This window comes from Myotis lucifugus, unplaced genomic scaffold (assembly GCF_000147115.1).
Source record: "Myotis lucifugus unplaced genomic scaffold, Myoluc2.0 scaffold_8837, whole genome shotgun sequence".
Classification (NCBI taxonomy): domain Eukaryota; kingdom Metazoa; phylum Chordata; class Mammalia; order Chiroptera; family Vespertilionidae; genus Myotis; species Myotis lucifugus.
Genome location: NW_005879885.1, coordinates 1 through 6,686, shown reverse-complemented (window position 1 = coordinate 6,686; position 6,686 = coordinate 1). Strand labels below are relative to the sequence as shown.

Here is a 6,686-nt window from a genome sequence, read left to right as displayed (position 1 = left end):
CTGGGCCTTTTTGGACATTCTGTTTCTGGAGCAAAATGTCCCTCATACCCCCGTCCTTCCTGGGTGACCCGGCTTAGAACAGGACACCCATTCGTGGCAGTTTTCAGAGATGATTGTAAACTCGTCTGTTTCTGGGGCTGGATCTGCTGATGGCAGGAAGCACGGAGTCCCCAGCTCCGAGGCAGCCGGCTAGTCATGGAGGTGTGTCCGGGCCTCAGATACCTTGAGTTTTCATATTTGTCCTTGGGAGAGTGATGTAAGGTTACAATGGGGAAAGATATTCAATCTTCAATACTAGGTTTTAAAAAGAAAACTGCTGTGTTGATATGTACCTAGAGGCAAAGATTATGGTGAAACTGAAAGGAAATACAGAGACAATTAGCATTCAAAGAAGAAAAAGAACAATGCCTGTGACTTGTCAATGTCAGCGTGACACGGTGAAAGACGATGCTAGCCTCAGAGTTCGGCCTAGGGTCAGCACCTCGGAGCCGAAGCTCCCGCACAGAGAGCCCGCCTGGCCCCACATAGCGGGGCCCATCACCAAAGGGCTGCGCCTTGCTCAGGGAGAGCAAGCCCTAGGCCCTGGCCTCTCTCTCAGTGAGGCTCTACCCTGACATCACTCCCTGGCCTTTCTCTCCGAAAGTCCTAGCCAGGCACAGGGCCCCAGCACCCTTGGCCCTGGGGCCTCTCTCAGAACATTGGAGAATGTGAAGAAGCTACCCTAGAGGACAAGCCCCATAGGGACCCCGGCTTCCTAGTGGACTGGAGGGGCCAGATTTCCAGTCTCTGGCTGAGGTCCATGTGGGCAGCACTTGGGGCTTGCGTCCCCTCCTTAGGCCTAAGCAGTCCTAGCCTTGAGGGGCAGATAGTGAGGGTAAGGGGCTGTCCTCACGCTGAGGATGGCCTGTGACTTATCCACAAAGGGCTCTCTGGGTTTCAGAAAAGTAGTGCTTAACCATGGGCCACTGTTACCAGGCAACCTGGCTGTCCACTGTGACCTGGGTGAGAGGTCACTCACGGAGCCTAAAGAGGCCACACACAGGAGACCACATGAAGGTGAAATGGTTCACACATGACGGGATCTCGGAGGATCAGAGCCGAGAGATAAGAGCTGGCCCTCCTGCCAGACAACCAATCCCTCTTTCAGCCTAGACTTGTGGGCCCATGGAAGGCTCCCTATGACCTGCTGACAGAGGAAGCAAAGTCATGGCCTGGCTTACCGGTGACTCTGCATGTCAATATCCAACAGGAAACTGGACGGCTGCGCTACAAAGGACCATTCGGGATGTTTGTGAAGGACAGTGGGTAATGAACCCATCACGATGGGCAGAGATTGGGCCGTTCACCTCCTCATTCACCTTGAAGATCTCCTACCTGCAGACTTTTTCCATGGCGGTCACCGTAGGGGAAAAAGCATGAGTGAGGATACGATGGCAAAGGAGCTCCAATCCAAGGATGCCATCCTGTGAGTGTTGAGCACAAACTGGAGTGTGCTATGCTGCATTATGAAGTTGTACAAGTTAATATAATGTCATTAACTACATGATCCCCTAATATTTAATAATGGGATAATTTTAAAAGAATCTTTGTCAGTCTTCCTCTTGTTTTTGAAAGTAAGAGACATTCCTCTGTTTTCAAATAATGCCAGCATAGTTTTGTTTACTTGCCTCTGTTCATTAAGGATCATGGAAAGCCTCTGTTAAGACTGAGCAGTAGCAGGTGTGCTTAGGGCGTCAGCCATCAGACAGTTATTGAGGAAGATGGCTAGGAAAATAAAAGACAATCATTAAGAGAAAACAAACACCACGTTCTATTCCAGAGTCCATTCAAGACAATCTCTAAATATTGGGCTACAGCATCACTAAACAGAGGAGTGAGGATCGCTGTGGCAATCCAATGTGTTTTTAGTTTGCAGTTTCCATGTTTCTGGTGACATAGATGTTCTGAAAAATTTCTGAGTGGTCCGCAACAGCAGACATGGATGTTTTCCTTGATTTATATCCAAGACACCAGATTCAGCTTGAAAATATTCAGGACATGAGAAGATTTATTTTCTCAATGGTTCCAAGCCAAAGATGTGAGAAAACTGGGAAGGTTCATGGTAGAGTTATAACCTACATGGCTATAACCTAATTGGAATAATTCAGAATTGTTCATGGACTGGGAAAATGTGCAAGAGGAAACATACAAGGATGATAATGGCAGTGAGCTCTCCTGCAGCAGCTGCCACCTCGACTAGACACAAATCGCAGCAGGACACTAAAGGTGAGGGGCAGAGTGCGACCCTTGAGGAAGTGTGCTACCCTTTACAAGAGCCATGTGAATTCTGTGATTTACAGAAGCAGGGAAACATGGATTATGTATGGAAATAATTAATGGTGGAGGGACAATGTTCAAAGAAATATTCATTGTGATGAAAGGGAATTTAATAGTTTGGGGCGACAAGACAGAGACTGTGCATTTATATCTGCAGCTTGGGTCATTATCAAAGTCGTATAAAGTTTATTGAGATGGTGGGCTGAAAAAGACATCCAAAGATGGACCAAAAATTGTAACATGGAAATGCCCACTGATTCCTGCTCTAATATAGAAGAAGGAATGCTTTGGTTGGCCCATGGGCTGATAGCCCCTTTTCAGAAAGTTTTATCCGAGTAACTATCTCTTTGGGGGAAACAATGAACTAGATAATTCAGCGACCACAGGAAAATGGTTATGAACAGAAATTGGTCTCAGAATCCAAAATAATACTATAGCCCTCACTAAGACTAGGAGCTTTTGAGGGTCAGGTGACCAGTGAATTTTTGCTCAGGTCCATTTCGAAATAGGTCCAAATTTGATCTCACCCATTCTGTGGTTGCTCCTGGTTGTAAAATGCATAACTGAAATAACTATACCAGCGGAATTATCCCACACACTCATCACCGATGAGTCAAGGCAACTGTGGAGAGAAAGTCTAAACCAATCCATAAGAACTGCCTGTAACTGTGCAAGTATTAAGTTAGAAGCTGTACCATCTGCCTGATGAATATGAGAGATTTGTGCCAACATGAAGGATTTGAAAGATTCAGGAGTGCGGATTTGGGCACATCCTCATTACGCTTTTGGTTTGTTTTGAGAGAAAGAAGGAGGAAGAGAAGGAGGAGGAGATTGGACAGGAACCAGAAAGAGAGGAGGAAAAGATGGAGGAGTAGAGGAGGAGGAAAGAAAGTTTAGAAGAAATAGAAAGAATAAGAAAAGGATGGGAAGCAAGAGGAGGAGGAGTAGGAGATGGAGAAGAAAGAGAGAGAGGAGAAGACACAACTTGGAAAGTGGCAGTGTGCTCACCGATTCTTTAACTACAGGAGACCCTATGCTGCTGCTGTACCATGTGGTTACTTTGCTTGAGCAACTTCAAAGTCCCCATCACCTTGTACCATATGCACCTACAGTGCAGGCAAATGCCTCCTCCTCGTGTTCCCATAGTTCAATCCAATTTGCCTTCTCTCAGGTGGCAAGGCCCCCACACACCTTCATTATCTTCCCTCAGGGATGAGTCATCTCTACAGGCTGAAGGTCCTCACTGCCCTTTTCTTCCACAGGAAATACTTCTTGCTGGTCAGTTACAATGATGACGTTATCCAGAATGGGCCAAGTGAGTGGGACAATACTACTCTAGAGTTGATACACTTTTAGAGTCAGTAGCTGAGGAAGAAATCTGACTGAAATTCAGAATTCTTACTCAGTGAAATATGTTTGTGTCCAGTGCTCTTCTGTGGGGCAGGCAGGTGTCTGAGGTAAATAATGATTTCTGGCATCTGGCCCCTGCTACCAAGATGGAGAACCAGCGCCCAGGGAGCCTCTGGATTTTAGAGGCAGATTACTCCTCAGTTGGGTATATGACTCCATGGAGTGACCTGAAAGTTTGCTTCTTTTGAGTTCAACCCGGAAAAAGACAGGCACTGTCACAGGTGCAGGCTGCTGCGTGTCCCCCTCCATGCACCGCAGCAGACGTGATGCTCCTACCAGTGTCCCCGGCAGATGGGGATTGTGGTTGGGACCTTGGGAAGGCCGGTGTGTGAGTCACAGTGCAGGTGCTCAGGATTCCCCACCCATGAGCATATCCTTGTTTACTTACCTTTGGTTCACTCAGGATGAGATGAAGCCTGTGTTCGGACTTGTCAGCAGCAAGTTGCTGCAGGGTGTTAGCCACCAGACAGTTAATGAGGACTGGTGTCTATGAAAAGAAGAAAACTAAGAGTTACAAAGCCAATTTCTAACTACAGAGTCCGCCAAACAAGGCAGTTTATGAATACTGGGTGAGAGCATCACTAGATGGAGGAGTGAGGACCGCTGTGCCAATCCAATGGCTCTCCTGGCTTCCATTGTGAATGTCTGTGGTGATGACATAGACCATCTGACAAATTTCTGAGTTGTCCACAGCAGCACACATGGATTGTTTACATGACTTGTAGCCAAGACTCAGATTCAGCACAAAGAGCTTAAGGACATGAGTATATATTTGGGTCAATGATTCCAAGCCAGAAGCGAGAAAAATTGGAAAGGTTCATGGTAGAAAGCTGGCAAATCTGATCGTCAGGGTTCCCTGGGTTGCTGAGAGCTGGGGAAGAGGTAACTAGGGGCCAAGCTGCATAGGTGTCCTGGCTCCCCACAGACCTGTGGGCGGCAATGGCTCCAGCCTCTGGCTGAGTCCATCAGGGCATCGCTGGTGGCTTCCATCCCCATTAGTCAAAAGTTGTCCTAGCCAGTGCTCACTTTGGCAGCACATATACTAAAATTGGAACGATACAGAGAAGATTAGCATGGCCCCTGCCCAAGGATGACACGCAAATTCGTGAAGCGTTCCATATTTAAAAAAAAAAAAAAGTTGTCCTAGCCAGAGGGGCAAACATTCTGGGTGAGGGGCAGTCATCACCCTGGGGATGGACAGAGATTTGTCCCACAGGATTTCCTGGGTTACAAAGAACAAATCTTAAACATGGGCCACCAAGTTACCGTGCAACCTGAGCTGTCCATTATGACCCGGGTGTGATGTCACTCACAGAGTCATTAAGGGCCCTGCACGGAAGACTACATCAATGAGTGTGGGCCATACCTGATCCAACCTGGGCTGATCAAAGTAGTTATATGAGGTGACGCCTTGGACCCTACGGTCAAACAAGGAGTCCCTGTCTCTACCTAGACCTGTTCACTCATGAAAAGCTCCCTGTGGCCTGTTGACATTGAAGCCGTCATGGCCTGTCCTCCTGATGGATTTGTATGATGTTGATAAGCAATGTTATTTCCTTCTGGAATAATATGAGTACATTTCTCCGTACTTACCTTTTCCTCACTAATATCAGCGTGAGCTTCTGTTAGGACTGGGCAGTAGCAGGTACGCTGTAGGGCCTTAGGCATCAGTTCATGAGGAATTGTATCTATAAAAAGAAAAGGAAATCATTCATTCAGTGTTAAAAAACAAGTTCTAATCCAGATTCTGCTCAAGACACTTAGTAAATATTGGGCTATGGCATGTAACACTAAGTGGAGGAGTGGGGGCTGTGGTGGCAATCCAGTGGGGTTTCTGAGTTCTCTTTCCATGTCTGGGGTGATGACACAGACATTCTGAAAGTTTCCTGAGTGCTCCAGAACAGTGGACATGGATGGTTTACTTGATTTGTATCCAAGAGATCTAATTCAGCATGAGGAGATCAATTTTGTCACAGGTTTCAAGCCAGATATGAGAAAAACTGGAATGGATCATGGCAGTGTCATAACCCACACAGGAGGAAAGTAGAATAATTCAGAATTTGCCAGGGAACAGAAAATTTTCAAGAGGAAGCACACCAGAGTAACAAAGACAGTGAGCTCTTCTGCTATAGTTGCTACCTTGATTAGACTCAAATCCCAGCAGGTCCCTAAAGGTGAGGGGAGAGTTTGGCTTCTGAGGTGGTGTGCTACTCTATGTGACATGTAAATGCCCACTCTCCCTTGTTTTAAATTATGAAGAAGCAGTTCAAAAGTTTATGGTGGTGGTAATGTTGGAGTTGATTGGTAATGTGAGTCCTATTGCCCACTCTGGGAGTGCCCACATGGCATACCTTTCACCAATGCACGGGGAACTATATCGATGACTGGAAACAGCATATTTGAAGAGCTGCATGAAGACTCTTCTATGAAAACCAGACCTTGGGAACTGCACCCTCTCAATGGGAAAGTCCAAATGTGACGAGAGACATTGAACCCCAGAGGCAGGGGCACTGGGCCTTTTCCAGTCACTGAACTCACGGTGGATCTGATCAGCCTGAAATACAGCAAATCCAAGCAGGATCTAGTGAGTCTGACTGGCCCTGACGTACAGTGTTGGCTAATGAGTCATCTGTTCCTAGCGGTGGGGAGAGGAAGCTCACGGCATTGTTGCTCCATCTAGTGAAGCAGAAATGTCCCCGTGAGTCCCAGGACCCAGCAGCCTAGGCCCTGTGCCTAATTATCTGAGATTCAAAGGAAGCCTTATTGCCTAATACAGGTCAATTATATGAAAATCAAACTATTGTTCACAGAAAATATCTATTCTAATAGAGCCACAGCTACTTATTTACACAGAGTCAAGACTGTTATCTAATAATGAGGAGAGGCTTGGAGTTTCTGCAGAAACCGTAAGCCATTGAGTCTCTGGCTGTTACAGAAACAGCTTGCTGACTTCTGACCTA

The 6,686-nt window shown here is 46.6% G+C and overlaps 1 long non-coding RNA gene and 1 other non-coding gene across 2 annotated transcripts; one reads left to right on the top strand and one right to left on the bottom strand.

Moving 5' to 3' along the window:
* Positions 1-4,170: 4,170 nt before the first annotated feature.
* Positions 4,171-6,222, bottom strand: LOC111824844. Its single transcript, XR_002827918.1, has 3 exons — positions 6,078-6,222; positions 5,320-5,414; positions 4,171-4,213 (listed from the first exon to the last, which is right to left on the bottom strand). It is a non-coding gene; the product is annotated as an uncharacterized LOC111824844 (long non-coding RNA).
* LOC111824845 lies at positions 4,745-4,851 on the top strand. The gene has a single exon (XR_002827919.1). It is a non-coding gene; the product is annotated as a U6 spliceosomal RNA (small nuclear RNA).
* Positions 6,223-6,686: the final 464 nt, after the last annotated feature.